General features: G+C 43.4%; 2 pseudogenes; both read left to right on the forward strand.

Moving 5' to 3' along the window:
• Nucleotides 1-3,453: 3,453 nt before the first annotated feature.
• On the forward strand, nucleotides 3,454-3,616 carry LOC115892297 (annotated as a pseudogene).
• Nucleotides 3,617-11,786: 8,170 nt separating this feature from the next.
• Nucleotides 11,787-11,936, forward strand: LOC115892292 (annotated as a pseudogene).
• The last annotated feature ends 2,266 nt before the right edge of the window (nucleotides 11,937-14,202 follow it).

The raw sequence follows: 14,202 nt of genomic DNA on the forward strand, positions 1-14,202 counted from the left end.
TTTTTTTCTCAATCCTTTGACTCCGCCACTTTGTCACCCCCACGACCTGGTATTGGGTCTGATCACCCCAACATTCCTGGCTGCTTAATGTGGGGCGACAAAGACCCCAGTGAAGGAATGCCAGAGCGTGTGAAAGTGGAGAATGCATCATCAAAGGACACCCGAGGACATCTAAAAGAAGCTCGGTGGGAGGCCAGGCGCTTTGGCTCACACCTGTAATCCCAGCACTTTGGGAGCCTGAGGTGGGCAGACCACGAGGTCAGGAGATTGAGACCATCCTGGCTAACACGGTGAAACCCCATCTCTACTAAAAATACAAGAAAATTTTCCAGGCGTGGTGGCGGGCGCCTGTAGTCCCAGCTACTCGGTAGGCTGAGGCAGGAGAATGGTGTGAACCCGGGAGGCAGAGCTTGCAGTGAGCCAAGATCGGTCCACTGCACTACAGCCTGGGCGACAGAGCGAGACTGCGTCTCAAAAAATAAATAAAAAATGCTTAATAATTGGTCTGCTTGAATGTGCGAGCTGTTTGCACTCAGCCAAGTCTTAAAGTACTCACAGAATCAAAAAACTATCTTAATCCTGACTCAAAAGGTTACCTACACACTTGGAAATGAATTTGCGTTAAGATCTGTTTATGGAAATACATCTTGATGGGGCAGTTGGGTTGTTATGAAATACTCAGGGACCCAGCCCAGCTCTAGAATTTACCTCTGAGCGCAAAGGCAATGTTGGGCACGCTGGTAAAGGACCACTAGAATCCAGCAGCCCGGACCCCTTTCTTTGTGGTCAAGAAAGATGGGAAAATGGGTGAGGACTGCTACATTGGTGAACGTAACTAATCTGATAAGCAGAGGTCCGTGGGTGGTTACGCACCCTGGAAAGGAATAAGCATTAGGACCATAGAGGACACTCTAGGACTAATGCTCATCTGAAAGTGACTAGGGATGCTGGCATCCCTATGTTCTTTTTTTTTTTCAGATGGGGAACGTTCCCCCCAAGGCAAAAACATCCCTAAGATGTATTCTGGAGAATTCAGCCCAGAGTGTATGTACCTTTTTACCTCTCAGACTTGAAGCAAATTAAAATAGACCAGGTAAATTCTCAGATAACCCTGATGGCTATATTGATGTTTTACAATCCTTTGATCTGACATGGAGAGATATGTTATTGCTAGATCAGACACGAACCCGCCGTAACTGCAGCCCAAGAGTTTGGCGATCTCTGGTATCTCAGTCAGGTCAATGATAGGATGACAACAGAGGAAAGAGAACAATTCCCCACAGGCCAGCAGGCAGTTCCCAGTGCAGACCTTCACTGGGATGCAGAATCAGAACATGAAGATTATTGGTGCCGCAGACATTTGTTAACTTGCCTGCTAGAAGGACTAAGGAAAACTAGAAAGAAGCCTTTGAATTATTCAATGACGTCCACTATAACACAGGGAAAGGAAGACAATCCTACTGCCTTTCTGGAGAGACTAAGGGAGGCATTGAGGAAGCATACCTCTCTGTCACCTGACTCTGTTGAAGGCAACTAATCTTGATGAGTTTATCAGTCAGTTGCAGATATTAGAAAAAACTTCAAAAGTCCACCCTAGGCCCGGAGCAAAACTTAGAAACCCTATTGAACTTGGCAACCTTGGTTTTTTTTTATCATGGAGATCAGGAGGAGCAGGCTGAACTGGACAAACGGGATTAAAAAAAAAAAGGCCACCACTTTAGTCATGACCCTCAGGCAAGCAGACTTTGGAGGCTCTGGAAAAGGGAAAGGCTGGGAAGATCAAATGCCTTGTAGGGCTGCTTCCAGTGCGGTCTGCAAGGACACTTTAAAAATGATTGTCCGAATAGAAATAAGCTGCCCCCTTGTCCTTGCCCCTTATGTCAAGGGAATCACTGGAAGGCCCCACTGCCCCAGGGGATGAAGGTCCTCTGAATCAGAAACCACTAACCAGATGATCCAGCAGCAGGACTGAGGGTGCCCAGGGCAAGCACCAGCCCATGCCATCACCCTCCCCAGGTATGCTTGATCACTGAGGGCCGGGAGGTTAACTGTCTCGTGGACACTGGCACAGACTTACTCTCCTGTCCCGGACAACTGTCCTCCAGATCTGTCACTATCCGAGGGGTCCTAGGACAGGCAGTCACTAGATATTTCTCCCAGCCACTAAGTTGTGACTGGGGAACTTTACTCTTTTTACATGCTTTTCTAATTATGCCTGAAAGCCCCACTCCTTTGTTAGGGAGAGACATCCTAGCAAAAGCAGGGGCCATTATACACTAGAATTAGAAGGAAAAAGGGTAAATTTATATACAGACTCTAAGTATGCTTACCTAGTCCCCCATGCCGATGCAGCAATATGGAGAGAAAGGGCATTCCTAACTTCCGAGGGAACACCTGTCAAACATCAGGAAGCCATTAGGCCCCCAAATTCTCCTTACCTCTGAATCTACTTCCTCCGATCCCTGCCTAAAGATAATTTTGTGGGAAAAGGATTTGCTTGTGTGTCTCCAGGTGACGATCAGGTGCCTGTGTGGGCGCCCACCAAACATCTGAAGATCTATCATGAGCCACAGCATCTAGTGGACCCACCCGTACAGTGTGAATTGAAAGTTTAAAAAGCCTCAATCTGGCCAGGTGCGGTGGCTCACGCCTGCCATCTTGGCACTTTGGGAGGCCGAGGCAGGTGGATCACAAGGTCAGGAGATCGAGACCATCCTGGCTAACACGGTGAAACCCTGTCTCTACTAAAAAATACAAAAAGTTAGTTGGGTGTGGTGGTGAGCGCCTGTAGTCCCAGCTACAGGGACTGAGGCTGAGGCAGGAGAATGGCATGAACCTGGAGGCGGAGCTTGCAGTGAACCGAGGTTGCGCCACTACACTTCAGCCTGGGCTGCAGAGCAAGACTCCATCTCAAAAAAATAAAATAAAATAAAAAGCCTTGATTTGCTTTCTCCATGCCTTCTGTTAATCAGAAAAGGCCTGGCGGGGCGCGGTGGCTCAAGCCTGTAATCCCAGCACTTTGGGAGGCCGAGGCGGGTGGATCACGAGGTCAGGAGATCAAGACCATCCTGGCTAACATGGTGAAACCCCGTCTCTACCAAAAATACAAAAAAATTAGCCGGATGTGGTGGCGGGCGCCTGTAGTCCCAGCTACTCGGAGGCTGAGGCGGGAGAATGGCGTGAACCCGGGAGGCTGAGCTTGCAGTGAGCTGAGATCCGGCCACTGCACTCCAGCCTGGGGGACACAGAGAGACTTCCTCTCAAAAAAAAGAAACAAAACAAACAAAAAATCAGAAAAGGCCTGTTTCTCATTATCAGTGGAAAGTTTTACCTCGTGGTAATTAACCAAAGAGGCAGAAAGTGAGTTAACAAATGCTTCAGCAACTGCATGCCTCCCGGCTACAACCAAAAAAGGTTTTCCTTCTGTTTCAGTAGATTTACTAGCGTGGGGATATTGCTTCTCGGCCTTTTGGCTAAGATCAAGTGTACTAACATGGGGATGATGGTATGCTTGTGTTTTTTTTTTTTTTTTTTTTTTTTGAGACGGAGTCTTGCTCTGCTGCCCAGGCTGGAGTGCAGTGGCCGGCTCTCAGCTCACTGCAAGCTCCGCCTCCCGGGTTCACGCCATTCTCCTGTCTCAGCCTCCCGAGTAGCTGGGACTACAGGCGCCCGTCTTGTCGCCCGGCTAGTTTTTTGTATTTTTTAGTAGAGACGGGGTTTCACCGTATTAGCCAGGATGGTCTCGATCTCCTGACCTCATGATCCGCCCGTCTCGGCCTCCCAAAGTGCTGGGATTACAGGCTTGAGCCACCGCGCCTGGCCATATGCTTGTGTTTTTGCAGGAGATGAACGAACCATGTGGATGCCTTCAAGATGTGTACGACCATGGAACGGGAGACTGGAGGGACCCATGGATCCCAACCATGGACCGGGTTCCTCCAGTACGAGCCATGAGCCAGTTGAATCTGAATGCCAAGATGGAACGAAGAGCAACCAGAGTCACCATGCTTAATGGACCAATGCTTTCTGACTCAGCTCCTCTCTACCCTGAATACAAGAAACGCTAATAGTTAGCCAGGAGTATCATCGCCCCTATTCAGCATGAAGAAGTTACGGAAGACGGATCTTCATCCTTCTGCAACCTCTAGGATTAAGCGTCCTCTTGTAAAAGGGAAAGGGGAGGTATGTGGGAAGCATTCAAACCAGAGTAACTCCAGTTTGAATAAGGGCTAAGAAAAATGAAGCTGGATCACTTTTAAGGGCTGCACAGCCTGCAACTGCCTTGCTCAATTTAAAGAGGCCAGCTCTTATGCTAGTAATAATGATAGTAATAACAATACCTTCTCTTTTACAAAAAAGAGAAGGGGGGCAGGTTGGGAAAAAGCTGAGTGTTGGGAGGGAAACTGAGGCAGGGCTTGCATAATGTCCTTTGGAATGTGTCTAGACTTGCTGGCTCCTTGCTTCTAGCCCTCCTAGGCTCCTGTTCCCATTATCTCAAGTAGCAGAACATGTTCCATATAAATGCTAAACCATCGCAGCTGTAAATCATGTGTTTAATGCAACGTGCTGTTTTGACCTCCGCATTCTCAGCACCTGTTTCTTTGTTGGATTACCAATAAATACGGTGGGCTCCCAGCACTCCGGGCTGTCGCGGCCTCTGTACAATAGCAATGGCCCCTTGGTGTCCTATCTTTTTCTCTGTCTTTTTCTCAATCCTTTGACTCCGCTGGACTTTGTCACCCCCATGACCCGGTGTTGGGTCTAATCACCCCAACACTCCACCCCTTGGCAATCGCCATTCTGCTCTCTATGAATTTGACTAAGTACCTCATATAAGTGGCATCATCCAAAATTTGTCTTTTTTTGTGTCTGGCTTATTTCACTTGGCATGTCAAGGTTCACCCATGTTGTAGTACACGTTAGAATTTCATTTATTTCTAAGGCTGTATAGTATTTCATTGTATGCCTACACCACATTTTGCTGATCCATTTGTCTGTTGATGGACATTTGGGTTGCCCCCACCTTTTGGATTTGTGACTAATGCTGCTATAAATATTGGTGTACAAATATCTGTCTGAATGCCTGCTTTTACTTCTTTTGGGTATACAGCATACCTTGGAGATATTGCAGGTATGGTTCCACATCACCACAATAACATAAATATTGCAATAAAGCAAGTCACACAAATTGTTTTGTTTCCCAGCATACACAAAAGTTATGTTTACACTATTTTGCAGTCTATTGTGCAATAGGATTATATCTAAAAATGTGCATACCTTAATTTAAAAATACTTTATTACAAAAAAATGTTAACCATCATCTGAGCCTCAGTGAGTTGTAATCATTTTGCTGGCCAAGGGCCTGGCCTTGATGTTGGTGGCTGCTGACAGATCAGGGTGATGGTTGCTGAAGGTTGGAGTGGTTGCAGCAAATTATTTATTTATTTATTTATTTATTTATTTTATTTTATTTTATTTTATTTTTTTGAGACGGAGTCTTGCTCTGTAGCCCAGGCTGGAGTGCAGTGGCCTGATCTCAGCTCACTGCAAGCTCCGCCTCCTGGGTTTACGTCATTCTCTTGTCTCAGCCTCCGCCACCACGCCCCGCTAGTTTTTTTATTGTATTTTTTAGCACAGACAGGGTTTCACCATGTTAGCCAGGATGGTCTCGATCTCCTGACCTCGTGATCTGCCCATCTCAGCCTCCCAAAGTGCTGGGATTCCAGGCTTGAGCCACCGCACCCGGCCAGCAATTTCTTAAAATAAGACAACAGTGAAGTTTGCCATGTCAAATGACTATTCACAAAGGTTTCTCTGTAGCACATGATGGCATTTGATAGTATTTTACCCCCAACAGACCTTCTTTCAAAATTGGTCAGTCTCCTCTAATCTTGTCACTGCTTTATCAACTAAGTTTATGAAATATTCTTAATCTTTCGTTGTCATTTCTTTTTTAAGATTTTTTCAAAAATTTTTAGTAGAGGTGACATCTTACTATGTTGCCCAGGCCTGTCTCGAACTCCTGGGCTCAAGTGATCCACCTGCCTTGGCCTCTCAGAGTGCTGGGATCATAGATGAGCCATTGTGCCCAGCCCTTTGTTGTCATTTCAACAATGTTCACAATCGTCTACATCAGGAGTAGATTCCATCTCAAGAAACCACTTTCTTAAGAAGCAACTCCTCATCCATTCAAGTTTGATCATGAGATTGCAGCAATTCAGTCACATCTTCAGGTTCCACTTCTAATTCTAGTTCTCTTGCTGTTTCCACATCTGTAGTTCCTTCCTCCACCGAAGTCTTGGACCCCTCAAAGTCATTCGTGTAGGTGAGAATCAACTTCTTCCAAACTTCTGTTCATGTTAATATTTTGACCTCCTCCCATGAATCACAAAGGTTGTGAATGGCATCTACACTGGTGAATTCTTTCTGAAAGGTTTTCAATTTACAAGATCCATCAGAGGAATCACTCTCTATGGCACCTGAAGCCTTATGAAGTGCATTTCTTCTTCTTCTTTTTTTTTTTTTGAGTCTCATTCTGTCACCCTGGCTGGAGTGCAGTGGCATGATCACAGCTCACTGCAGTCTCTACCTACTGGGCTCAAGCAATCCTCCAGCCTGGGCTTCCTCAGGTGTATGCCACCTCAGGACCACAGGCATGCACCACAACACCTGGCTTATTTTTAAATGTTTTGTAGAGATGGGGTCTCCCCATGTTGCCCAGGCTGGTCTCAAACTCCTGGGCCCAAGCGATCCTCCTCGGCCTTCCAAAGTTCTGGGATTATAGGCGTGAGCCACCTCACCCGGCATGAAGTGTATTTCTTAAATAATGAAACTTGAAAGTTGAAATTACTTCTTGAATGGCTGCAGAATGGCTGTAGGGTTAGCAGGCATGAAAACAACACGTTAATATTTTTGTATGTCTTACACATCTCCAGTGATCATGTACACTGTTAATAAGCACTAATCTTTTGAAAGGGATCTTTTTTCTGAGCAGTAGGTCTCAACAGTAGGCTTAAGATATTCAGTAAACCATGCTGTAAATGGATGTGCTGTCATCCAGGCTTTGTCTTTTTATTAAAGCACAGGCAGAGCGGAATTTTTTTAAGGGCTCTAGGATTTTAGGAATTGTAAATGAGCATTGGCTTCAACTGAAAGTCACCAGCAGCATTAGCCCCTAACAGAGGAGTCAGCCTGGGCTGGACACGGTGGCTCATGCCTGTAATCCCAGCACTTTGGCAGGCTGAGGCAGGAAGATGACTTGAGCCCAGATGAGACCAGCCTGGGCAATGTAGGGAGACCCTGATTCTACAAAAACGTTTTTAAAAATTAGCTGGGCATGTGGTTCCATCTACGTGGGAGGCTGAGGCAGGAGGATAACACTTGAGCCCAGGAGGTCAAGGCTGCAGTGAGCCATGACTGTGCCACTGCACTCCAGCCTGGGCAACAGAGTGAGACCCTGTCTCAAACAAGTCGGCCTGTCCTTTGAAGCTCTGAAACCAAGCATTGATTTTTCCTCTCTAGCTATGATAGTCCTAGATGGCATCTTCTTTCCAACAGAAGCCTGTTCCATCCACATGGGAAATCTATTGTTTAGTGTAGCCACCTTCATCAATGATCTTAGCTAGATCTTCTGGAGAACTTGCTGCCGCTTCTCTATTAGCACTTGCTACTTCACCTTGCACTTTTATGTTATGGAGATAGCTTTTTTCCTTAAACCTCATGAACCAACCTTTGCTAGCTTTCAACTTTTCTTCTGCAGCTTCCTCACTCTCTGAACCTTCATGGAACTGAAGAATTGCTCCGGATTAGGCTTTGGCTTAAGGGAATATTGTGGCTGGTTTGATCTATCCAGACCATGCAAACTTTCTCCACATTCGCAAAAGGCTGTTTTTGCTTTCTTGTCATTTGTGTGTTCACTGGAGTAGCACTTTTAATTTCCTTCAAGAGCTTTTTCTATCATTTATAACTTGGCTGTTTGATGCAAGGGACCTATCTTTCACCCTGTCTTGGCTTTTGACAAGCTTTCCTTACTAAACTTAATTATTTCTAGGTTTTGATTTAAAATGAGAAATGTGTGACTCTTCCTATCACTTGAACACTTTTGAGACTATTTTAGGGTCAGTATTTGGCTTAGTTTTTTTCTTTCTTTTTTTCTTGGAGACAGGGTCTTGCTTTGTTGCCCAGCCTGGAGTGCAGTAGCACAATCATGGCTCACTGTGGTCTTGACCTCCCAGGCTCACACAATCCTCCCACCTCGGCCTCCCAAAGTGCTGGGATTACAGGTGTGAGCCACCACACCTTGCCTAATTTCAATATTGTTGTGTCTCAAGGAATAGAAAGGCCCGATGAAAGGGAGAGAGAGATGGGGTGGACTGGTTGGGGTAACTGGTCAGTGGAAGAGTCAGAACACACACAACAAAACCTTTCAATTTCTTCACATCCTCAACAACACTTATTATTTTCTGTTTTGTTCCTTTATGTGTTTTACATTTTTAAAAATTATTTGTTCTTTGAGATGGAGTCTCGCTCTGTTGCCCAGGCTGTAGTACAATGGTGTGATCTGGGCTCACTGCAGCCTCCGCCTCCCAGGTTCAAGCAATTCTCATGCCTCAGCGCCCCCCCCCGCCACCTCCGCCAAATAACTGGGACCACAGGCATGTGCCAACATGCCCGGCTAGTTTTTGTATTTTTGATACAGATTGGGTTTCGCTATGTTGGCCAGGTTGGTCTCGAATTCCTGGCCTCAAGTAATCTACCTGCCTTGACCTCCCAAAGTGCTGGGATTACAGGCATGAGCCACCATGCCCGGCCGTGTATATGTGTGTTTTAGATAATAGCCATCGTAGTGTGTTTGCAGTGATATCTCATTGTAATTTTGATTTTTGTGTCCCTAATGATTAGTGATACTGAGTATTTTTTCACGTGCTTATCGGCCATTTGCATATCTTTCTTGGAGAAAAGTCTATTCAAGTCCTTTGTCCATTTTTAAATAGTTTTTTTTTTCTGCTATGAATTGTAGAAGTTCTCTCCATATATATTCTAGATATTAATTGTTTATCAGATATAATTATTTTCTCTTATTCCTTGGGTTGCATTTTTACTCTATTGATAGTGTCCTTTGTTGCACACATTTTTAAATTTTGGTAAAGTCCAATTTAACTATTTTTTTGTTTTATTGCCTGTGTTTTTGGTGTCATATGTGAGAAATTATTAAGTTAGATGTCATGGAGCTGCTCCTGTATGTTTTCTTCCTAGGGTTTTATAATATTAGCTCCTATATTTAGGTCTATGATACATTTTGAGTTGATTTTTGTATATGGTTGGCCCTTGAACTTGAAGAATCAGGGGCATTGATCCTCCTTGCGGTCAAAAATCCATGTGTCATTTTTGACTCCCCCAAAGTTTAACTACAAATAGCTTACTGTTGACTAGAAATTTTACAATAACACAATTAACACATTTTGTATGTTATATCTATTGTATACTACTTTTTTTTTTTTTTTTTTTTTAATCAGAGTCTTGCTCTGTCACCCAGGGTGGAGTGCAGTGGCACAATCTGGGCTCACTGCAACCTCTGCCACCCAGGTTCAAGCGATTCTCCCACCTCAGCCTCCCAAGTAGCTGGGATTACAGGCATGCACCATCACGCCTGGCTAATTTTTGTATTTTTAGTAGAGACAGGATTTCACCATGTTGGCCAGGCTGGTCTTGAACTCCCATCCTCCGGTGATCCACCCACCTCGGCCTCCCAAAGTGCTGGGAGTACAGGTGTGAGCCACTGCGCCCGAGCTATATTCTTGATAAAGTAAATTAGAGTAAAGAAAATGCTATTTAAAAATCATAAGGAAGAGAAAATACATTCACTGTTCATTAAGTGGAAGTGTGTCATCACAAAGGTCTTCATCCTCTTCACTTCCTGTTGAGTAGGCAGAGGAGGAGGAGGAGGAAGAGGAAGATTGTTTTTGCTGTCTCAGGAATGGCAGAGGCAGAGGAGGTGGAAGGGGAGGCAGGAGAAGTGGACACACTCAGTGAAACTACAGAAATGCAATGTAATTTATTTCTGACTTTTTTGTTCATTTCTCTAAAAATATTTCTATATGATACCAATCCCTCTTCTACCATTTGCTGTAGTTTTTGTGCCCATATCATGGGAGGGTCCATATAAAAGAAGTAAAAAGCAGTCATGAATAATGAGAAACCTTCTGTCAGACTGTCTAATGTTAATTTCTTTTCTAGTAATGATTCTTTTATGTCTTCTTCCTCATGATCTGGCACTGGTTCAGAAGCACTCATCTCCATCAAGCTGTCTTCTATTAATTCCTCTGGTGTGGCATCTATTAGCTCTTTAATTTCCCTAAGATCCATATCTTGAAACCCTCCACCCACACCCTCCCCACCTTTTTTGTTTTGGGCTTGATGGCTTTCACAGCTTTTAATTTTTATTTATTTATTTAGGCGTTCACAGTTTTTTCCATAAAAATGATGGCATGTTCAATGGTGCGATCCTTCCTGACTTTCATGATAGTCTCTCTGTCTGGGTTTTCTTCCATAGCACTGACAATCCTTTCCATAGACTACTGTGTGTAATGAGCCTTGCAGGTCCTTATGATCCCCTGATCTAGAGGCTGAATTATAGACCTTATGCTTGGGGACAAGTAGACAACTTCAAGTGTTGACCTCATGGTGTTCTGGGTGGCCAGGGGCATTGTCCAATATTAACAGAACTTTAAAAGGCAGTTCCTTACTATCAAGTTACTTCCTGAGTTCAGGGACAAAGCATCGATGAGATGCATCCAGAAAAAGGGTTCTCGTTGTCTAGGCCTTATTGTTGTACAAACAAAAGACCAGCAGCTGGTGTTTATCTTTTCTGTTCAAGGCTCAGAGGTTAGCAGCTTTAGGGATAAAGGCAGTCATGATCACAAACCTGACTGCATTTTCACAAAGCAGTAGAGTTAGCCCATCCCTTCCTACCTTAATTCCTGGTGCTCCCTTCTCCCCTTACTAATAAATGTTCTTTTTGGCATTTTATTTTCCAGAACAGGGCACTTTCATCTGCATAAAAACCTGCTCAGGCAGATATCCTTTCTCATCAGTTTTTTTTTTTTTTTTTTTTTTGAGACAGAGTCTCGCTGTTACTAAGGCTGGAATGCAGTGGTGCCATCTTGGCTCACTGCAACCTCCGCCTCCCAGGTTCAAACAATTATCGTGCCTCAGTCTTCCAAGTAGCTGGAATAACAGGCATTTGCCACCAAGTTCAGCTAATTTCTTGTGTTTTTAGTAGAAATGGGGTTTCACTATGTTGGCCAGGCTGGTCTTGAACTCCTGACTTCAGGTGATCTGTCCACCTCTGCTTCCGAAAGTGCTGGGATTACAGGCATAAGCCACCACACCTGGCCTCAGTGATTTTCTTAATGGCATCTGGGAGCTTATCTGCTGCATCTTGATCAGCAGAAGCTGTTTTTCCTGTTACCTTGACTTTGTTTTTTTCTTTTTTGGAGACAGGATCTCACTCTGTTGCCCAGGCTGGAGTGCAGTGGTACAATCACAGTTCACTACAGCCTCTAACTCCTCAAACAATCCTCCCACCTTGGCCTCCCAAAGTGCTCAGATAGTAGGTGTGAGCTACTGTGCCTGGCCTTATCCTTTTTGATGTTATTGTAAATTGAATTGTTTTCTTAATGTTCATTTTAGATTGTCTATTATCAATGTATAGAAATACAACTGGTTTTTGTGTGTTGATTTTGTATCCTGCACCTTTGCTAAATTTGTTCATTCATTCTAACAGAATCACTTCTTGGCCTTTTGGCTAAGATCAAATGCAGTTCTAATAGGTGTGTGTGTGTATAATCTTCAGGGTTTTCTACATATAAGATCTTGTCATGTGAGGAAAAAAGGCAATTTACTCCTTCATTTCCAGTTTAGATGCCTTTTATTTCTTTTTCTTACCCAATTGCTTTGGCTAGGACTTCCAATACTGTGTTGAACAGAAGTGGTAAAAGCTACCATCTTGTCCTATTGCCAGGCTGGAATGCAGTGGTGCTGTCTTAACTTACTGCAGCCTCTGTCTTTTCGGCTTAAGCAATCCTCCAACCTCAGCCTTCCAAGTAGCTGGAACCAGGCACATGCCACCATGTCTGGCTAATTTTTGTTTATTTTGTGGAGGTGGGGTTTCGCCATGTTGCCCTGGCTGGTCTCAAACTCCTGAACTCAAGCAATCTGCCCACCTCAGCTTCCCAAAGTGCTGAGATTACATACATGAGCCATTGCACCCAGCCTAACTTTTAAGGAATTGTCAAACTGTCTTCTGGAGCAGCTACACTATTTTGTATTCTCCCCAACAATGTATAAGAGTTCCAGTTGCTCCACAACTGGAATGTCTGTTCAAATCTTTTGCCCATTTTTAAATCAGTCATTTGTTTTCTTATAGCTTCTTAAAATTGATATCTATCTATCTATTCTGGATACAAGTTCTATGTTGAATATGTGATTTGCAAATATTTAATCCCAGTGTGAGATGTCTTTTCATTCTCTTAACAGTGTCTTTTGCGAAGAAAAAAATATTTGGTATTTGGTATTATCATCGGTATTTGGTATTATCATTTGTTTGTTTTTGATTTTTGCCTCTCTAGTAGGTGTGTAGTGATATCTCATGGTGGTTTTGAGTTGTGCTTCACTAATGGCTAATGATATTGGGCATCTCTTACTGTGCTTATTGGGCCATTTGTGTATCATCTTTGGAGAAATGTCTGTTCAAGTCTTTTGCACATTTTTAAATTAGTCATTTGTTTTCTTTTTTTAAATTATTATTATTATTATTATTATTATTATTATTATTATTTGAGACAGAGTCTCGCTCTGTCACCCAGGCAGGAGTGCAGTGGTGCTATCTCGGCTCACTGCAAGCTCTGCCTCCCGGGTTCACACCATTCTCCTGCCTCAGCCTCCTGAGTAGCTGGGACTACAGGTGCCTGCCACCACGCCCAGCTAATCTTTTGTATTTTTAGTAAAGACGGCGTTTCACCATGTTAGCCAGGATGGTCTTGATCTCCTGACATCGTGATCTGCCTGCCTTGCCCTCCCAAAGTGCTGGGATTAGTCATTTGTTTTCTTATAGCTTCTTACAATTGATATCTATCTTTCTTTCTGGATATAAGTTCTATGTTGAATATGTGATTTGCAAATATTTTCTCCCAGTGGGAGATGTCTTTTCATTCTCTTAACAGTGCCTTTTGCAAAGAAAAAAGTTTAAATTTTGATGAAACTCAATTTATCACTTTTTTTTTAATGGATCATGTATTGGTGTCATTATCTACAAACTCCTTGCTTACTGTCAGGTTGCAAAGTTTTCTTTTATGTTTTTTTCTGAAGTTTTATAGTTTTACCTTTAGACCTATGGTCCCTTTGAGTTAATTTTTGTTTAAAGTGTCAGGTTTAGATCCGAGTTTTTTTGGCATCTGGTTGTCCAGTTGTTTCAACATCATTTGGTGAAAAGACTATCTTTTCTTCATTGAATTGCCTTTGGACCCTTGTCAAAAATCAATTGGCCATTTTGAGTGGATCTATTTTTGGACTTTGTATTCTGATCCATTGATCTGTGTGCTTATCTCTTCTTCAACATTATTCAGTCTTGATTACTGTAGTTACATAGTACTTTTGATAATTAGGTAGTGTGAGTCTTCCAACCTTGCTTTTTTTTTTTTTTTTTTTTTTGAGATAGAGTCTCACTCTGTTGCCCAGGCTGGAGTGCAGTGGCATGATCTCAGCTCACTACAACCTCTGCCTCCCAGGTTCAAGCACCTCAGCCACCCAAGTAGCTGGGATTACAGGTATGTGCCACCAGGCCCAGATAATTTTTGTATTTTTAGTACAGATGGGGTTTCACCATGCTGGCCAGGCTGGTCTCGAGCTCTTGGCCTCAAGTGATCCGCCCGCCTTGGCCTTGGGGATTACAGTTGTCAGCCACCACACCTGGCCTGCTCTTATTTTTCAAAATTGTTTTAGAATCAGCTTATCTGCATCTACAAAAAAACTCTTGATAGAATATCTATTAGAATAGTGTTAAATCTATAGAACATTTTGGGGAAATTGTCATCCTAACTATACTGAATGTTACCATCCATAAGTGCAGCCTGTTTCTCCATTTGCTTATGTGTTTTTTGATTTCCTTCATCAGTGTTTCATAGTTTTCAGTATATCTATCCT

Source organism: Rhinopithecus roxellana, chromosome 1, assembly GCF_007565055.1.
Source record: "Rhinopithecus roxellana isolate Shanxi Qingling chromosome 1, ASM756505v1, whole genome shotgun sequence".
NCBI classification, from domain to species: Eukaryota; Metazoa; Chordata; class Mammalia; order Primates; family Cercopithecidae; genus Rhinopithecus; species Rhinopithecus roxellana.